The following is a 21207-nucleotide window of genomic DNA, read 5'->3' as shown; positions in this document are numbered from 1 at the left end:
ACCACAACATGATCAACATGGTATCCCCAAGCTGAATCCCCAAGCTGACAAGGTAAAAATCAGCTGTTCTGCCCCTGAGCAAGGCAGTTAACCCACTGTTCTCCTGAACAAGGCAGTTAACCAACTGTTCCCCTGAACAAGGTAGTTAACCCACTGTTCCCCTGAGCAAGGCAGTTGACCCACTGTTCCCCTAAACAAGGTAGTTAATCCACTGTTCCCCTGAGACAGGCAGTTGACCCACTGTTCCCCTAAACAAGGCAGTTAACGCACTGTTCGCCTGAGCAAGGCAGTTAACCCACTGTTCGCCTGAGCAAGGCAGTTAACCCACTGTTCCCCTGAACAAGGCAGTTAACCCACTGTTCCCTTGAGCAAGGCAGTAAATCCACTGTTCCCCTGAGCAAGGCAGTTAACTCACTGTTCCCCTGAGCAAGGCAGTTAAGCCACTGTTCGTCTGAGCAAGGCAGTTAACCCACTGTTCCCCTGAACAAGGCAGTTAACCCACTGTTTCCTTGAGCAAGGCAGTAAATCCACTGTTCCCCTGAGCAAGGCAGTTAACTCACTGTTTCCCTGAGCACGGCAGTTAACCCACTGTTCCCTTGAACGAGGCAGTTAACCCACTGTTCCCCAGGGGCAAGGCAGTTAACCCACTGTTCCCCTGAACAAGGCAGTTAACTCACTGTTCCCCTGAGCAAGGCAGTTAACGCACTGTTCGCCTGAGCAAGGCAGTTAACCCACTGTTCCCCTGAACAAGGCAGTTAACCCACTGTTCCCTTGAGCAAGGCAGTAAATCCACTGTTCCCCTGAGCAAGGCAGTTAACTCACTGTTCCCCTGAGCAAGGCAGTTAACTCACTGTTCCCCTGAGCAAGGTAGTTAACCCACTGTTCCCCAGGGGCAAGGCAGTTAACCCACTGTTCCCCTGAACAAGGCAGTTAACTCACTGTTCCCCTGAGCAAGGCAGTTAACCCACTGTTCCCCTGAGCAAGGCAGTGTAACCCACTGTTCCCCTGAGCAAGGCAGTTAAGCCACTGTTCCCCTGAGCAAGGCAGTTAAGCCACTGTTCCCCTGAGCAAGGCAGTTAAGCCACTGTTCCCCTGAGCAAGGCAGTTAAGCCACTGTTCCCCTGAGCAAGGCTGTTAAGCCACTGTTCCCCTGAGCAAGGCAGTTAACCCACTGTTCCCCTGAGCAAGGCAGGTAAGCCACTGTTCCCCTGAGCAAGGCAGATAACCCACTGTTCCCCGGGCGCCGTTGACGTGGATGTTGATTGTAAGGCAGCCCACCGCACCACTCAGAGGGGTTAAATGTGGAAGACACATTTCAGTTGAATGAATTCAGTTGAACAACTGACCAGGTATCCCCTTCCTTTTTTTCAACCCTTTTTCTGTTACCGTTCTGTTATGATGACCAACCCTGGTTCTGTTATGATGACCAACCCTGGTTCTGTTATGATGACCAACCCTGGTTCTGTTATGATGATAAACACTGGTTAAACCGTTCTGTTATGATGACCAACCCTGGTTGACCGTTCTGTTATGATGACCAACCCTGGTTCTGTTATGATGACCAACCCTCGTTCTGTTATGATGATCAACACTGGTTATACTGTTCTGTTATGATGACCAACCCTGGTTAAACCGTTCCGTTATGATGACCACCCCTGGTTAAACCGTTCTGTTATGATGACCAACCCTGATTGACCGTTCTGTTATGATGACCAACCATGGTTAAACCGTTCTGTTATGATGACCAACCCTGGTTAAACCGTTCTGATATGATGACCAACCCTGGTTAAACCGTTCTGTTATGATGACCACCCCTGGTTAAACCGTTCTGTTATGATGACCAACCCTGATTGACCGTTCTGTTATGATGACCACCCCTGGTTAAACCGTTCTGTTATGATGACCAACCCTGGTTCTGTTATGATGATCAACACTGGTTATACCGTTCTGTTATGATGACCAACCCTGGTTAAACCGTTCTGTTATGATGACCAACCCTGGTTAAACCGTTCTGATATGATGACCAACCCTGGTTAAACCGTTCTGTTATGATGACCAACCCTGGTTAAACCGTTCTGTTATGATGACCACCCCTGGTTAAACCGTTCTGTTATGATGACCAACCCTGGTTCTGTTATGATGACCAACCCTGGTTAAACCGTTCTGTTATGATGACCAACCCTGGTTGACCATTCTGTTATGATGACCAACCCTGGTTGACCGTTCTGTTATGATGACCAACCCTGGTTGACCGTTCTGTTATGATGACCAACCCTGGTTGACGTTCTGTTATGATGACCAACCCTGGTTGACGTTCTGTTATGATGACCAACCCAGGTTCTGTTATGAGGACCAACCCTGGTTGACCATTCTGTTATGATGACCACCCCTGGTTAAACCGTTCTGTTATGATGACCAACCCTGGTTAAACCGTTCTGTTATGATGACCAACCCTGGTTAAACCGTTCTGTTATGATGACCGACCCTGGTTAAACCGTTCTGTTATGATGACCACCCCTGGTTAAACCGTTCTGTTATGATGACCAACCCTGGTTAAACCGTTCTGTTATGATGACCGACCCTGGTTCTGTTATGATGACCAACCCAGGTTCTGTTATGATGACCAACCCAGTTTCTGTTATGATGACCAACCCAGGTTATGTTATGATGACCAACCCTTGTTCTGTTATGGTGACCAACCCTGGTTCTGTTATGATGGCCAACCCTGCTTCTGTTATGACCAACCCAGGTTATGTTATGATGACCAACCCTGGTTCTGTTATGATGACCAACCCTGGTTCTGTTATGATGACCAACCCTGGTTCTGTTATGATGACCAACCCAGGTTCTGTTATGACCAACCCAGGTTCTGTTATGATGACCAACCCTGGTTCTGTTATGATGACCAACCCTGGTTCTGTTATGATGACCAACCCTGGTTCTGTTATGATGACCAACCCTGGTTCTGTTATAATGACCAAACCTGGTTCTGTTATGATGACCAACCCTGGTTCTGTTATGATGACCAAACCTGGTTCTGTTATAATGACCAACCCTGGTTCTGTTATGGTGACCAACCCTGGTTCTGTTATGATGGCCAACCCTGGTTCTGTTATGACCAACCCAGGTTATGTTATGATGACCAACCCTGGTTCTGTTATGATGACCAACCCTGGTTCTGTTATGATGACCAACCCTGGTTCTGTTATGATGACCAACCCAGGTTCTGTTATGACCAACCCAGGTTCTGTTATGATGACCAACCCTGGTTCTGTTATGATGACTAACCCTGGTTCTGTTATGATGACCAACCCTGGTTCTGTTATGATGACCAACCCTGGTTCTGTTATAATGACCAAACCTGGTTCTGTTATGATGACCAACCCTGGTTCTGTTATGACCAACCCAGGTTCTGTTATGATGACCAACCCTGGTTCTGTTATGATGACCAACCCTGGTTCTGTTATGATGACCAACCCAGGTTCTGTTATGATGACCAAACCTGGTTGACCACATGACGACCCCTCTGTTCCTCCTCCTCATCACCTCCATGTGTTCTCAGTAAATCCCAGCCAATTAGAACAGTCCAGATGTGTGGTATTAGGGTAGACCATAGGCTCTCACTACCACATGACACCCTGCAGACCTATACAACAATGCTAACATCAAATCACTTCCTAGCCTTGTTAAATATCTAAATATTCTATAATCTCGAAGGCATTTAAAAAAAGGGAATTTTGATTCTCTTAGGAGAATTTCAAGTCCAAACAAACATTTGCTAGTTTTTTGTTCCTATTTCTTACTTTAATACAACATGCTGACTGTTTGAGTAAATTATACCATTGTAACAATACTGGACAGGTGGCTGATAACAACAGAAGGTACAGGACAGATACAGTGAGCTCCAAAAGTGTTGGGACAATGATGTTGTTTTGGCTCTGTGCTCCAGGACTTTGGATTTGAAATGATACAATGACTATGATGTTACAGTGCAGACTATCAGCTTTAATTTGAGTTTATTGTCATCCATATTGGTTGAATCTTTTAGACATTACAGCACTTTTTGTACATAGTCCCACCCCCCATTTTAGGTGACCAAAAGTATTGGGACAAATTCACTTTATGTATAAAAGTAGTAAAATGTTAAGTATTTGGTACATCAAGCTTGTGACTACACATTTGCTGTTTGCTTTGGTTGTGTTTCATATTATGTTGTGGCCAATAGAAATGAACGGTAAATAATGAAGTTTTAAAGTCCATTTTATTTTAAATAAGAATAGAATATGTTTCTAAACACTTTGTTTATGTTTTTGTATCTATTTTTAGAACAAATTCTTATTTACAATGACGGCCTACTAAAGGGCAAAAGGCTAGTGACGGCTGGGATTAAACATAAATAAAATACAGGATAAAACACACATCACGACTAGAGAGACAACACAACACTTCATAAAGAGAAACCCAAGACAATCACATAGCAAGGCAGCAACACGTCAACACAGCATGGTAGCAGCACAGCATGACAACAGCATGGTAGCAACACAACATGGCTGCAGCACAACATGGTAGCAGCACAAAACATGGTACAAACATTATTTGACACATACAACAGCACAAAGGGCAAGAAGGTAGAGACAACAATACATCGCGTGAAGCAGCCACAACTGTCAGTAAGAGTGTCCATGATTGAGTCTTTGAGTGAAGAAATTGAGATAAAACTGTCCAGTTTGAGTACTTGTCGCAGCTCGTTCCAGTCGCTAGCTGCAGCGATCTGAAAAGAGGAGTGACCCAGGGATGTGTGTGCTTTGGGAACCTTTAACAGAATGTGACTGGCAGAATGGGTGTTGAATGTGGAGGATGAGGGCTGCAGTAGATATCTCAGATAGGGGGGGAGTGAGGCCTAAGAGGGTTTTATAAATAAGCATCAACCAGTGGGTCTTGTGACAGGTATACAGAGATGACCAGTTTACTTGACAAACACTTGACAATGATGAGTGAGAAAGTTAGAGGCATAAATAGAATACCCACAAAAAATGCTAATCTCCTGTTATTGTAATGGTGAGAGGTTAGCATGTCTTGGGGGTATGATATTTGTACTTCTGTAACTTTCTTACTCCTCATTAATCACGATTCTATCAGGATTATTCGTAATCATGGTATCATCCACATTAATGTAGGTGTTTAGAAATATATTCTATTCTTCTTTACAATTAAAGTGACTCCAAAATAACACAATACATTATTTACCATTTCTACAGTCTGCACTTTAACCTCATAGTCATTGTATTATTTTAAATCCAAAGTGCTGGAGTACAGAGACAAAACAACGAAACGTGTCACTGTCCCAATACTTTTGGAGCTCATTGTAGATAATCCATTTAGCCAGCATCCCGGAGTCGCCTCTTCACTGTTGACGTTGAGACTGGTGTTTTGCGGGCACCATTTAATGAAGCTGCCAGTTGAGGACTTGTGAGGTGTCTGTTTCTAAAACTAGACACTCTAATGTACTTGTCTTCTTGCTCAGTTGTGCACCGGGGCCTCCCACTCCTCTTTCTATTCTGGTTAGAGCCAGTTTGCGCTGGTCTGTGAAGGTAGTAGCACACAGCGTTGTACAAGATCTTCAGTTTCTTGGCAATTTCTCACATGGAATAGCCTTCATTTCTCAGAACAAGAGTAGACTGATGAGTTTCAGAAGAAAGTTCTTTGTTTCAAGCCATTTTGAGCCTATAATCGAACCCACAAATGCGGACGCTCCAGATACTCAACTAGTCTAAAGAAGGCCAGTTTTATTGCTTCTTTAATCAGAACAACAGTTTACAGCTGTGCTAACATAATTGCAAAAGGGTTTTATAATGATCAATTAGCCTTTTAAAATTATAAACTTGGATTAGTTAACACAACGTGGCATTGGAACACAGGAGTGACGGTTGCTGATAATGGGCCTCTGTACACCTAGGCAGATTTTCCATTAAAAAGCTGCCGTTTCCATCTACAATAGTCATTTACAACATTAACAATGTGTACACTGTATTTCTGATCAATTTGATGTTATTTTAATGGACAAAAAATGTGCTTTTCTTTCAAAAACAAGGACATTTCTAAGTGACCCCAAACTTTTGAACGGTAGTGTATATAACAACAGGAGTTATAGGAGAGGTGTCTGATAACAATAGAAGATACAGGACAGATATATAACAACAGGAGTGTTTAGTGAAGCTGGCAGGCTGTTAACATCACTTTGTCACGGTCCGGACACCTCCTGGCTCTTCCTGACACTTAGCCTGACTCTTCATGGCTTCCATTAACATTAATTAGAGAGGGGAATTATAATTTACTCTATGTGACAGACAAAACTAAAATGCTCAAAGTTAAAATTATCCTCTTCTGGAATGATAACATGCCTGTGATCATGGAGCAGAGATAAACTGGAGATATTGTGAGATATTACAGGAGTTGTGTGGGGTCGTCCTACTGTTAAACTGCTGCTCTTAAGTATACACATGTACTTGACAGGTAATTCTCCAAACTCAGAACGCACTGAAAATAATCAACAATCTCTTAACCCATCTGACAAAAACAAAAGCACCAACTGTCCTCAATATTTGGCTGACAATTCAGACCTCTCCAAAGTGTTTTGGTTTTTAAATGGATGTTTAGATCATTTAGAATGTTTAGAATGGTTAGAATGTTTAGAATGGTTAGAATGTTTAGGGGTCGTTCCACCAATTGGGTTACTTTTGAAAAGTGTAAAAAAATACATTTTGTTTCACCTAATTTTAACATTCTGTCATTCATTAACATTCTGTTAATAAAAAAAACACGTTTTCCATCTCAAGAGGTTAAAGAAAAAAAATACTAAGCTAACATATGGAATTGTTTTAGGATCTTCATACAATGCATCATTTAGCTATTTCATTTTGAATTTTAGGACCCCTTTAGGTATCAAAATGAAATATTTACTACTATAGCCCATAGAAATGTACTGAATTACGCATTCATAAATGGAAAAAAAGACAGTCCAAAAATAAATCTGAAGGAATAAGGTTTTGAAGTGTCTGTCCTATGTCTAGGAGATATAAGAAAGCTCAGGACATATTTAACCCCTTAGTTTTGTGCCAACAAATGTATCTCCATACTTCCATTGGTTACCTTCAGGGTCTCCCCTTTCCATAGAGGAGTCATAACCTTCAGGGTCTACCCTTTCCATAGAGGAGTCACAAAAGTTTTGTAGGCCAAACCGTTCAGACGCTTCAGGGTGGCTCATGGTTTGAGCTACACAGCTGTAGCTCAGCCACCTTCCACCGCAGATGGAAGAGGTCGACATAGGCGGATGACAACAACCTGATGTCTCTAGTTTAAACTGACGGATTTTGATGGGTTCTATTATTTTTATTTATCCGTTATTTTACCAGGTAAGTTGACTGAGAACACATTCTCATTTGCAGCAATGACCTGGGGAATAGTTACAGGGGAGAGGAGGGGGATGAATGAGCCAATTGTAAACTGGGGATTATTAGGTGACCGTGATGGTTTGAGGGCCAGATTGGGAATTTAGCCAGGAAACCAGGGTTAACACCCCTACTCTTACAATCAGTGCCATGGGATCATAAATGACCTCAGAGAGTCAGGACACCCGTTTAACTTCCCATCCGAAAGACAGCACCCTACACAGGGCAGTGTCCTCAATCACTACCCTGGGGAATTGGGATATTCTTTAAGGCCTGAAGAAAGAGTGCCTCCTTCTGGCCCTCCAACACCACTTCCAGCAGAATCTGGTCTCCCATCCAGGACCAACCCTGCTTATCTTCAGAAGCAAGTCAGAAGTGGTATGCTGCTGGCTGTGTTATTACGTTACTTAGATTGACGCACGGATGTGTCAACAGACTCTTAAGGAATAAAACGAGAGTTCAGTCCAAGTAACAGGGTTGACCTTAAAATTACTTTCTTTTTAAACATTGAAATGAATCACTAATCACATTAAATAAATAGTAAATCAGCATAAATGACTGTCAAAGCAACATAACATAACTAGGGCTTTACAATGATGCTGAACATTTAGAAACATTTTGGGGATAGTGGGTTCAAATCTTCCGAGTAGTCACAAAAGGCGTACAGAGGGACATGTCAAAATGCAACATTTTGGCACTTTAGCAAGTCTTTATTCATATATAAAAAAGCAGATTTATTGAATTTCCATGTGGTCTTCCACTGGTTGAATCAACTCACTTTCAACATAATTTCAGTGAAATTACGTTCAACCAATGTGGAATAGACATTGAATTGATGTTTGTGCGTTTTATTAAAGGGCACTTCATTTAATATAACAGGCTTTTAAAATTCAATATTTGCACACGATTTGCACACGATAATCAAATGGCACTCATTTAATGGAACGACCCTTAGACTGGCTAGACTGGCTAGAATGGTTAGAATAGGTTATCAATAAAGCGTCACAATACGGTGCAGAGCGGTTCGGTATCATCACCTCTCAAAGAGCATAGAACTACAAATGTCAGATAATTCCACATTCTGCTGTATCAGTTATACAGCAGTAACTGCATGCTGTTCATGGTCATTTCAGATACGTGAGGGTAGCCTGACAATATCTCTCAACATTAGCCACCATTGATTGGATATGTGAGTGTTATAAAATAAAAGTGAACTATACCTGACAAGAATGAGTGGTTAAGGTTAATTTCTTGTCCTTTGTGGGCTCTTCCTGTCAAGCAGCAGAAGGGAACATTTTACCAATGTACTGTTAGCTGATAATATTTACAAGCTACCGGTATAAACTTGTTACAGGCTAAACAGAGGTAAATAGACCTTCTTTCTTCTTTCTCAGACCAACATAGGCCTACCTAGCAAAGTTAGCTAACATTATCCACTTTTCAACATTGTTTTTTAAGTGTTTAGTCACGATTGCTGCTGATGGATCACGTCAAATTGGCTAGCCAGCTAATAACAGATCGGGTCAAAATGGCTGGTTAACAAGCTAACTTTCTGGGGATAAACTTGAACTTGATTTGCTTGCCATCTATAGTGGTGATGACAGAAGTCCGACTGACAACTTTACCAGGACAAGGACTTGCTGATGTCAAGGTCTTTCCAAAAGCCTAATCTCTGATGAAGCCAACTAAATTAAACGTCTTTGCTTAGTCAGCTACATGCCAAATGGATAGACTACCTGAAATCTGGTATCTGAAACTATCAACTGATTACTGATGATGAACTTACTGTATAACTCTTATAGAGCTAAATGTGGAATAATCAGACGGGTAGTTCTGACTATGCGTTGGGGCGGCAGTTAGCCTAGTGGTTAGAGCGTTGGGGCGGCAGGTAGCCTAGTGGTTAGAGTGTAGAGGCGGCAGGTAGCCTAGTGGTTAGAGGGTAGAGGCGGCAGGTAGCCTAGTGGTTAGAGGGTAGAGGCGGCAGGTAGCTTAGTGGTTAGAGCGTAGGGGCGTCAGGTAGCCTAGTGGTTAGAGTGTAGAGGCGGCAGGTAGCCTAGTGGTTAGATCGTTGGGGTGGCAGATAGCCGAGTGGTTAGAGCGTTGGGGAGACAGGTAACCTAGTGGTTAGATCGTTGGGGTGGCAGGTAGCCTAGTGGTCAGAGTGTTAGGGAGGCAGGTAGCCTAGTGGTTAGAGCGTTGGGAAGAAAGGTAGCCTAATGGTTAGAGCGTTGGGGAGGCAGTTAACCTAGTAGTTAGAGCGGCAGGTAGCCTACTGGTTAGAGCGGCAGGTAATCTAGTGGTTAGAGTGATGGGGCGGCAGGTAGCCTAGTGGTTAGAACGTTGGGGAGGCAGGTAGCCTAGTGGTTAGAGTGTTGGAGAGTCAGGTAGCCTAGTGGTTAGAGCAATGTTGAGGCAGGTAGCCCAGTGGTTAGAGCGTTGGGGAGGCAGGTAGCCTAGTGGTTAGAGTGTTGGGGAGGCAGTTAGCCTAGTGGTTAGAGCGTTGCAGAGGCAGGTAGCCTAGTGGTTAGAGCGTTGGGGCGGCAGGCAGCCTAGTGGTTAGAGCGTTGGGGAGGCAGGTAGCCTAGTGGTTAGAGCATTGGGGTGGCAGGTAACCTAGTGGTTAGAGCGTTGGGGAGGCGGGTAACCTAGTGGTTAGATCGTTGGGGTGGCAGGTAGCCTAGTGGTCAGAGTGTTGGGGAGGCAGGTAGCCTAGTGGTTAGAGCATTGGGGAGAAAGGTAGCCTAATGGTTAGAGCGTTGGGGAGGCAGTTAACCTAGTAGTTAGAGCGGCAGGTAGCCTAGTGGTTAGAGCGGCAGGTAATCTAGTGGTTAGAGCAATGTTGAGGCAGTAGCCTAGTGGTTAGAGCGTTGGGGAGGCAGGTAAACTAGTGGTTAGAGTGTTGGGGAGGCAGGTAGCCTAGTGGTTAGAGCGTTGCGGAGGCAGGTAGCCTAGTGGTTAGAGTGTAGAGGCGGCAGGTAGCCTAGTGGTTAGAGGGTAGAGGCGGCAGGTAGCTTAGTGGTTAGAGCATAGCGGCGGCAGGTAACCTAGTGGTTAGAGCGTAGGGGCGGCAGGTAGCCTAGTGGTAAGAGCATTGGGTAGGCAGGTAGCCTAGTGGTTAGAGCGTTGTGGAGGCAGGTAACCTAGTGGTTAGATCGTTGGGGTGGCAGATAGCCGAGTGGTTAGAGCGTTGGGGAGGCAGGTAACCTAGTGGTTAGATCGTTGGGGTGGCAGATAGCCGAGTGGTTAGAGCGTTGGGGAGGCAGGTAACCTAGTGGTTAGATCGTTGGGGTGGCAGGTAGCCTAGTGGTCAGAGTGTTGGGGAGGCAGGTAGCCTAGTGGTTAGAGCGTTGGGGAGAAAGGTAGCCTAATGGTTAGAGCGTTGGGGAGGCAGTTAACCTAGTAGTTAGAGCGGCAGGTAGCCTAGTGGTTAGAGCGGCAGGTAATCTAGTGGTTAGAGTGTTGGGGCGGCAGGTAGCCTAGTGGTTAGAGCGTTGCAGAGGCAGGTAGCCTAGTGGTTAGAGCGTTGGGGCGGCAGGCAGCCTAGTGGTTAGAGCGTTGGGGAGGCAGGTAGCCTAATGGTTAGAGCGTTGGGGAGGCAGTTAACCTAGTAGTTAGAGTGGCAGGTAGCCTAGTGGTTAGAGCGGCAGGTAATCTAGTGGTTAGAGTGGTTAGAGCGTTGGGGAGGCAGGTAGCCTAGTGGTTAGAGCATTGGGGTGGCAGGTGACCTAGAGGTTAGAGCGTTGGGGAGGCAGGTAACCTAGAGCGTTGGGGAGGCAGGTAACCTAGAGCGTTGGGGCGGCAGGTAACCTAGTGGTTAGAGCGGCAGGTAGCCTAGTGGTTAGAGCATTGGGGAGGCAGGTAACCTAGTGGTTAGAGCATTGGGGTGGCAGGTGACCTAGCGGTTAGAGCGTTGTGGAGGCAGGTAACCTAGAGCGTTGGGGAGGCAGGTAACCTAGTGGTTAGATCATTGGGGCGGCAGATAGCCTAGTGGTTAGAGTGTTGGGGAGGCAGGTAGCCTAGTGGTTAGAGCGTTGGGGAGGCAGGTAGCATAATGGTTAGAGCGTTGGGGTGGCAGGTAACCTAGTGGTTAGAGCGTTGTGGAGGCAGGTAGCCTAATGTTTAGAGCGTTGGGGTGGCAGGTAGCCTAGTGGTTAGAGCGTTAGGGTGGCAGGTAATCTAGTGGTTCGAGCGTTGGGAAGGCAGGTAACCTAGTGGTTAGATCATTGGTGTGGCAGATAGCCTAGTGGTTACAGTGTTGGGGTGGTAGGTAGCCTAGTGGTTAGAGCGTTGGGGAGGCAGGTAACCTAGTGGTTAGAGCGTTGTGGAGGCAGGTAACCTAGAGTGTTGGTGCGGCAGGTAACCTAGTGGTTAGAGCGGCAGGTATTCTAGTGGTAAGAGCATTGGGTAGGCTGGTAGCCTAGTGGTTAGAGCGGCAGGTAGCCTAGTGGTTAGAGCGGCAGGTAACCTAGGGGTTAGAGCGGCAGGTAACCTCGTGGTTAGAGCGATGGGGCGGCAGGTAGTGTAGTGGTAAGAGCATTGGGGAGGCAGGTAACCTAGTGGTAAGAGCATTGGTGAGGCAGGTAGACTAGTGGTTAGAGCGGCAGGTAGCCTAGTGGTTAGAGCGGCAGGTAACCTAGTGGTTAGAGCGGCAGTTAACCTAGTGGTTAGAGCGGCAGGTAGCCTACTGGTCAGAGCGGCAGGTAGCCTACTGGTCAGAGCGGCAGGTAACCTAGTGGTCAGAGCGGCAGGTAGCCTAGTGGTTAGAGCGGCAGGTAGCCTAGTGGTTAGAGCGGCAGGTAGCCTAGTGGTTAGAGCGGCAGGTAACCTAGTGGTTAGAGCGGCAGGTAGCCTAGTGGTTAGAGCGGCAGGTAACCTAGTGGTTAGAGCGGCAGGTAGCCTAGTGGTTAGAGCGGCAGGTAGCCTAGTGGTCAGAGCGGCAGGTAGCCTAGTGGTTAGAGCGGCAGGTAACCTAATGGTTAGAGCGGCAGGTAACCTAATGGTTAGAGCGGCAGGTAACCTCGTGGTTAGAGCGGCAGGTAGCCTAGTGGTTAGAGCGGCAGGTAACCTCGTGGTTAGAGCGATGGGGCGGCAGGTAGCCTAGTGGTTAGAGCGTTTGGGAGGTAGGTAGCCTAGTGGTTAGAGTGTAAGGGAGGCAGGTAGCCTAGTGGTTAGAGCGTTGATGCGGCAGGTAGCCGCAATTTTTTTTTTAACAATCCCTTGAAAACTGCACACAGTTGTCAATCGTTTTAGCAGAGCTGTGGGTCTTCTTGCTCACCAGCAGCCAAATGGATTGCTCTGCACCGTATTAGGTCGTTATCAATGAAACGCCACATGGGGACAAACATTTGGGACAGATCATTAGGATTCTCAGGTTCCAAATATTTGAAATGTCTCGTGTCATGTTAGCTCATACATATCCAGAGGCTGCTACAGCCTCTCACCTCATGTAATGCATGTCAATCACTGGAGTCAAAGACATGTTGATTGAGTTGGAAAGAAAGAGTTATGTTTCTGATGTCTTAAAACTGTAAATTAAACTCTAATAATATACAAATGACAAGAACTGTATTATAATGAGCGAACTGAATCTAATTTAATCTATGTTAATGTTTTAGTTCTAATCCATGTGAATTGTTCAATATGTGTATGTTTCAGCAAAGATACAACTATACGAGTTTACATATGGCTTAAAAAAATCTCAATTGCTTTCTATTTTCCATAAATGTATTAATATAGATATTAATTGTTCTTTAGTTTTGGTGTTTGCAAGTAACATCTATTAAATGTAGCAACATTGATATTTATTGCAGAGATGCAGAGATTTGCTTAATCTTGTTTCTAGTTATTGTTCTGTAAAATATGTTATGTGCATTGTGTAACTTAAATGTTAATTTAAAACTTTAATAGGAATGTATTTTATTAAAATTAAATGTAAAAATTGTCTGTAAAATCTATTTCGGTTTTTATGACATTAATTAAACATGAATTGAACTTGGGACAGAGTGCGATGGAATTGGTTCGGCTTACTATAAACTATGAAAATTTGTATTAATGGTATAAACGTTTTTAAAGTCTACATTTCTATGATTTATTTGATTTACTATAGATATGTGTCCAGAAGAGAGGTGATAGTCTCCATACATTATATCTCCCCTGCAGGAACACTCTACACTACCATGTTCTGCCCATCAGGAACCCTCTCTACACTACCATGATCTATTCTGTCCATCAGGAACCCTCTCTACACTACCATGTTCTGTCCATCAGGAACCCTCTCTACACTACCATGTTCTGTCCATCAGGAACCCACTCTACACTACCATCTTCTGTTCTGTCCTTCGGGAACCCTCTCTATACTACCATGTTCTGTTCTGCCCATCAGGAGACCTCTCTACACTACCATGTTCTGTTCTGCCCTTCAGGAACCCTCTCTACACTACCATGTTCTGTTCTAACCATCAGGAAACCTCTCTACACTACCATGTTCTGTTCTGCCCTTCAGGAACCCTCTCTACACTACAGTGTTCTGTTCTGTCCATCAGGAACCCTCTCTACACTACCATGATCTGTTCTGTCCACCAGGAACCCTCTATACACTACCATGTTCTGCCCATCAGGAACACTCTCTACACTACCATATTCTGTTCTGTCCATCAGGAACCCTCTCTACACTACCATATTCTGTTCTGTCCATCAGGAACCCTCTCTACACTACCATGTTCTGTTCTGTTCTGTCCATCAGGAACCCTCTCTAAACTACCATGTTCTGTTTTGCCCATCAGGAACCCCATCTAAACTACCATGTTCTGTTCTGCCCATCAGAAACCCTCTCTACACTACCATATTCTGCTCTGTTCTGTAATCAGGAACCCTCTCTACACTACCATGTTCTGTTCTGTCCATCAGGAACCCTCTCTACACTACCATGTTCTGCCCATCAGGAAACCTCTCTACACTACCATGTTCTGTACTATCCATCATCATGTTCTGCTCTGTTCTGTAATCAGGAACCCTCTCTACACTACCATGTTCTGTTCTGTCCATCAGGAACCCTCTCTACACTACCATGTTCTGTCCATCAGGAACCCTCTCTACACTACCATGTTATGCACATCAGGAACCTTCTCTACACTACTATATTCTGTTCTGTCCATCAGCAACCCTCTCTACACTACCATGCTCTGTTCTGCCCATCGGGAACCCTCTCTACACTACCATGTTCTATTCTGTTCTGTCCACCAGGAACCCTCTCTACGCTACCATGTTCTGTCCATCAGGAACTCTCTACACTACCATGTTCTGTTCTGTCCATCAGGAACCCTCTCTACACTACCATGTTCTGTTCTGTCCATCAAGAAACCTCTCTACACTACCATGATCTGTTCTACCCATCAGAAACCTTCTCTACACTACCGTGATCTGTTCTGTCCATCAGGAACCCTCTCTACGCTACCATGTTCTGCCCATCAGGAACACTCTACACTACCATGTTCTGTTCTGTCCATCAGGAACTCTCTACACTACCATGTTCTGTTCTGTCCATCAGGAACCCTCTCTACACTACCATGTGCTGTACTATCCATCAGGAACCCTCTCTACACTACCATGTTCTGTCCATCAGGAACCCTTTCTACACTACTATGTTCTGCCCATCAGGAACACTCTAAACTACCATGTTCTGTTCTGTCCATTAGGAATTGTCTACACTACCATGTTCTGTTTTGTTCTGTCCATCAGCAACCCTCTCTACGCTACCATGTTCTGCCCATCAGGAAACCTCTAAACTACCATGTTCTGTTCTGTTCATCAGGAACTGTCTACACTTCCATGTTCTGTTCTGTTCTGTAAATCTGGAACCCTCTCTAAACTAACATGTTCGGTTCTGCCCATCAGGAACCCTCTCTAAAACTACCATGTTCTGTTCTGCCAATCAGGAACATTCTACACTACCATATTCTGTTCTGTCCATCAGGAACCATCTCTGTACTACCATATTCTGTTCTGTTCTGTTCATCAGGAACCCTCTCTACACTTACATGTTCTGTTCTGTCCATCATGGACCCTCTCTACACTACCATGTTCTGTTCTGCCCATCAGGAACCCTCCCTACACTACCATGTTCTGTTCTGTTCTATTCTGTCCATCAGCAACCCTCTCTACACTATCATGTTCTGTTCTGTTCTGTCCAACTGGAACCCACTCTACACATCCATGTTCTGTTCTGTCCATCACAAACCCTCTCTACGCTACCATGTTCTGTCCATCAGGAACCCTCTCTACACTACAATGTGCTGTACTATCCATCAGGAACACTCTCTACACTACCATGTTCTGTCCATCAGGAACCCTCTCTACACTACCATGTGCTGTACTATCCATCAGGAACCCTCTCTACACTACCATGTTCTGTCCATCAGGAACCCTCTCTACACTACCATGTGCTGTACTATCCATCAGGAACCCTCTCTACACTACCATGTTCTGTCCATCAGGAACCCTCTCTACACTACCATGTTCTGTTCTGTCCATCAGGAACCCTCTCTACACTACCATGTTCTGTTCTGTTCTGTCCATCGGGAACCCTCTCTACACTACCATGTTCTGTTCTGTCCATCAGTAACCCTCTCTACACTACCATGTTCTGCCCATCAGGAACACTCTAATCTACCATGTTCTGTTCTGTCCATTAGGAATTGTCTACACTACCATGTTCTGTTCTGTTCTGTCCATCGGGAACCCTCTCTACACTACCATGTTCTGTTCTGTCCACCAGGAACCCTCTCTACACTACCATGTTATGCACATCAGGAACCTTCTCTACACTACCATATTCTGGTCTGTCCATCAGGAACCCTCTCTATTCTACCATGTTCTGTTCTGTCCATCAGGAACCCTCTCTACACTACCATGTTCTGTTCTGTTCATCGGGAACCCTCTCTACACTACCATGTTCTGTTCTGTCCATCAGGAACCCTCTCTACGCTACCATGTTCTGCCCTTCAGGAAAACTCTAAACTACCATTCTGTCCATTAGGAAATGTCTACACTACCATGTTCTGTTCTGTTCATCGGGAACCCTCTCTACACTACCATGTTCTATTCTGTTCTGTCCACCAGGAACCCTCTCTACGCTACCATGTTCTGCCCATCAGGAAACCTCTAAACTACCATGTTCTGTTCTGTTCATAAGGTAATGTCTACACTTCCATGTTCTGTTCTGTTCTGTAAATCTGGAACCCTCTCTAAACTAACATGTTTTGTTCTGTTCATCAGGAACTCTCTCTACACTACCATGTTCAGTTCTGCCCATCAGGAACCCTCTCTAAAACTACCATGTTCTGTTCTGCCAATCAGGAACACTCTCTACACTACAATATTCTGTTCTGTTCTGTCCATCAGGAACCATCTCTATACTACCACATTCTGTTCTGTTCATCAGGAACCCTCTCTACACTTCCATGTTCTGTTCTGTCCATCAGGAACCCTCTCTACACTACCATGTTCTGTTCTGTTCTATTCTGTCCATCAGTAACCCTCTCTACACTACCATGTTCTGTTCTGTTCAACTGGAACCCACTCTACACATCAATGTTCTGTTCTGTCCATCACAAACCCTCTCTACGCTACCATGTTCTGTCCATCAGGAACTCTCTACACTACCATGTTCTGTCCTTTACTGCAAATCAGGAACCCTCTCTACACTACCATGTTTTGTTCTGCCCATCAGGAACCCTCTCTACACTACAATGTTCTGTTCTGTTCTGTCCATCAGGAACCCTCTCTACGCTACCATGTTCTGCCCATCAGGAACACTCTACACTACCATGTTCTGTTCTGTCCATCAGGAACTCTCTACACTACCATGTTCTGTTCTGTCAACCTGGAACCTTCTCTAAACTAACATGTTCTGTTCTGTCCATCAGGAACCCTCTCTACACTACCACGTGCTGTACTATCCATCAGGAACCCTCTCTACACTACCATGTTCTGTCCATCAGGAACCCTCTCTACACTACCATGTTATGCACATCAGGAAACTTCTCTACACTACCATATTCTGGTCTGTCCATCAGGAACCCTCTCTATTCTACCATGTTCTGTTCTGTCCATCAGGAACCCTCTCTACACTACCATGTTCTGTTCTGTTCTGCCCATCGGGAACCCTCTCTACACTACCATGTTCTGTTCTGTCCATCAGGAACCCTCTCTACGCTACCATGTTCTGCCCATCAGGAACACTCTAAACTACCATGTTATGTTCTGTCCATTAGGAATTGTCTACACTACCATGTTCTGTTCTGTTCTGTCCATCGGGAACCCTCTCTACACTACCATGTTCTGTTCTGTCCACCAGGAACCCTCTCTACGCTACCATGTTCTGCCCATCAGGAAACCTCTAAACTACCATGTTCTCTTATGTTCATCAGGAACTGTCTACACTTCCATGTTCTGTTCTGTTCTGTAAATCTGGAACCCTCTCTAAACTAACATGTTTTGTTCTGTTCATCAGGAACCCTCTCTACACTACCATGTTCAGTTCTGCCCATCAGGAACCCTCTCTAAAACTACCATGTTCTGTTCTGCCAATCAGGAACACTCGCTACACTACCATATTCTGTTCTGTTCATCAGGAACCCTCTCTACACTTCCATGTTCCGTTCTGTCCATCAAGGACCCTCTCTACACTACCATGTTCTGTTCTGTCCATCAGGAACCCTCTCTACACTACCATGTTCTGTTCTGTTCTGTCCATCGGGAAATCTCTCTACACTACCATGTTCTGTTCTGTCCATCAGGAACCCTCTCTACGCTACCATGTTCTGCCCATCAGGAAAACTCTAAACTACCATTCTGTCCATTAGGAATTGTCTACACTACCATGTTCTGTTCTGTTTATCGGGAACCCTCTCTACACTACCATGTTCTATTCTGTTCTGTCCACCAGGAACCCTCTCTACGCTACCATGTTCTGCCCATCAGGAAACCTCCAAACTACCATGTTCTGTTCTGTTCATAAGGAACTGTCTACACTTCCATGTTCTGTTCTGTTCTGTAAATCTGGAACCCTCTCTAAACTAACATGTTTTGTTCTGTTCATCAGGAACTCTCTCTACACTACCATGTTCAGTTCTGCCCATCAGGAACCCTCTCTAAAACTACCATGTTCTGTTCTGCCAATCAGGAACACTCTCTACACTACAATATTCTGTTCTGTTCTGTCCATCAGGAACCCTCTCTACACTACCATGTTCTGTTCTGTTCTGTCCAACTGGAACCCACTCTACACATCCATGTTCTGTTCTGTCCATCACAAGCCCTCTCTACGCTACCATGTTCTGTCCATCAGGAACTCTCTACACTACCATGTTCTGTCCTTTACTGCAAATCAGGAACCCTCTCTACACTACCATGTTCTGTTCATCAGGAACCCTCTCTACACTACCATGTTCTGTCCATCAGGAACCCTTTCTACACTACCATGTTCTGCCCATCAGGAACACTCTAAACTACCATGTTCTGTTCTGTCCATTAGGAATTGTCTACACTACCATGTTCTGTTTTGTTCTGTCCATCAGCAACCCTCTCTACGCTACCATGTTCTGCCCATCAGGAAACCTCTAAACTACCATGTTCTGTTCTGTTCATCAGGAACTGTCTACACTTCCATGTTCTGTTCTGTTCTGTAAATCTGGAACCCTCTCTAAACTAACATGTTCGGTTCTGTTCATCAGGAACCCTCTCTACACTACCATGTTCAGTTCTGCCCATCAGGAACCCTCTCTAAAACTACCATGTTCTGTTCTGCCAATCAGGAACATTCTACACTACCATATTCTGTTCTGTCCATCAGGAACCATCTCTGTACTACCATATTCTGTTCTGTTCTGTTCATCAGGAACCCTCTCTACACTTCCATGTTCTGTTCTGTCCATCATGGACCCTCTCTACACTACCATGTTCTGTTCTGCCCATCAGGAACCCTCCCTACACTACCATGTTCTGTTCTGTTCTATTCTGTCCATCAGCAACCCTCTCTACACTACCATGTTCTGTTCTGTTCTGTCCAACTGGAACCCACTCTACACATCCATGTTCTGTTCTGTCCATCACAAACCCTCTCTACGCTACCATGTTCTGTCCATCAGGAAACCTCTCTACACTACCATGTTCTGTTCTGTCCATCAGGAACTCTCTACACTACCATGTTATGCACATCAGGAACCTTCTCTACACTACCATGTGCTGTACTATCCATCAGGAACCCTCTCTACACTACCATGTTCTGTCCATCAGGAACCCTCTCTACACTACCATATTCTGTTCTGTCCATCGGGAACCCTCTCTACACTACCATGTTCTGTTCTGTTCTGTCCATCGGGAACCCTCTCTACACTACCATGTTCTGTTCTGTCCATCAGGAACCCTCTCTACGCTACCATGTTCTGCCCATCAGGAACACTCTAATCTACCATGTTCTGTTCTGTCCATTAGGAATAGTCTACACTACCATGTTCTGTTCTGTTCTGTCCATCAGGAACTCTCTACACTACCATGTTCTGTCCTTTACTGAAAATCAGGAACCCTCTCTACACTACCATGTTCTGTTCTGCCCATCAGGAACCCTCTCTACACTACCATGTTCTGTTCTGTTCTGTCCATCAGGAACCCTCTCTACGCTACCATGTTCTGCCCATCAGGAACACTCTACACTACCATGTTCTGTTCTGTCAACCTGGAACCTTCTCTAAACTAACATGTTCTGTTCTGTCCATCAGGAACCCTCTCTACACTACCACGTGCTGTACTATCCATCAGGAACCCTCTCTACACTACCATGTTCTGTCTATCAGGAACACTCTCTACACTACCATGTTATGCACATCAGGAAACTTCTCTACACTACCATATTCTGGTCTGTCCATCAGGAACCCTCTCTATTCTACCATGTTCTGTTCTGTCCATCAGGAACCCTCTCTACACTACCATGTTCTGTTCTGTTCTGCCCATCGGGAACCCTCTCTACACTGCCATGTTCTGTTCATCAGGAACCCTCTCTACGCTACCATGTTCTGCCCATCAGGAACACTCTAAACTACCATGTTATGTTCTGTCCATTAGGAATTGTCTACACTACCATGTTCTGTTCTGTTCTGTCCATCGGGAACCCTCTCTACACTACCATGTTCTGTTCTGTCCACCAGGAACCCTCTCTATGCTACCATGTTCTGCCCATCAGGAAACCTCTAAACTACCATGTTCTCTTATGTTCATCAGGAACTGTCTACACTTCCATGTTCTGTTCTGTTCTGTAAATCTGGAACCCTCTCTAAACTAACATGTTTTGTTCTGTTCATCAGGAACCCTCTCTACGCTACCATGTTCTGCCCATCAGGAACACTCTAAACTACCATGTTATGTTCTGTCCATTAGGAATTGTCTACACTACCATGTTCAGTTCTGCCCATCAGGAACCCTTTCTAAAACTACCATGTTCTGTTCTGCCAATCAGGAACACTCGCTACACTACCATATTCTGTTCTGTTCATCAGGAACCCTCTCTACACTTCCATGTTCCGTTCTGTCCATCAAGGACCCTCTCTACACTACCATGTTCTGTTCTGCCCATCAGGAACCCACTCTACACATCCATGTTCTGTTCTGTCCATCACAAGCCCTCTCTACGCTACCATGTTCTGTCCATCAGGAACTCTCTACACTACCATGTTCTGTCCTTTACTGCAAATCAGGAACCCTCTCT

This window comes from Oncorhynchus clarkii, chromosome 3 (genome assembly GCF_045791955.1).
Source record: "Oncorhynchus clarkii lewisi isolate Uvic-CL-2024 chromosome 3, UVic_Ocla_1.0, whole genome shotgun sequence".
NCBI lineage: Eukaryota > Metazoa > Chordata > Actinopteri > Salmoniformes > Salmonidae > Oncorhynchus > Oncorhynchus clarkii.
The sequence above is the reverse complement of the archived record's forward strand: the minus strand, read 5'-3'. Positions refer to the sequence as shown.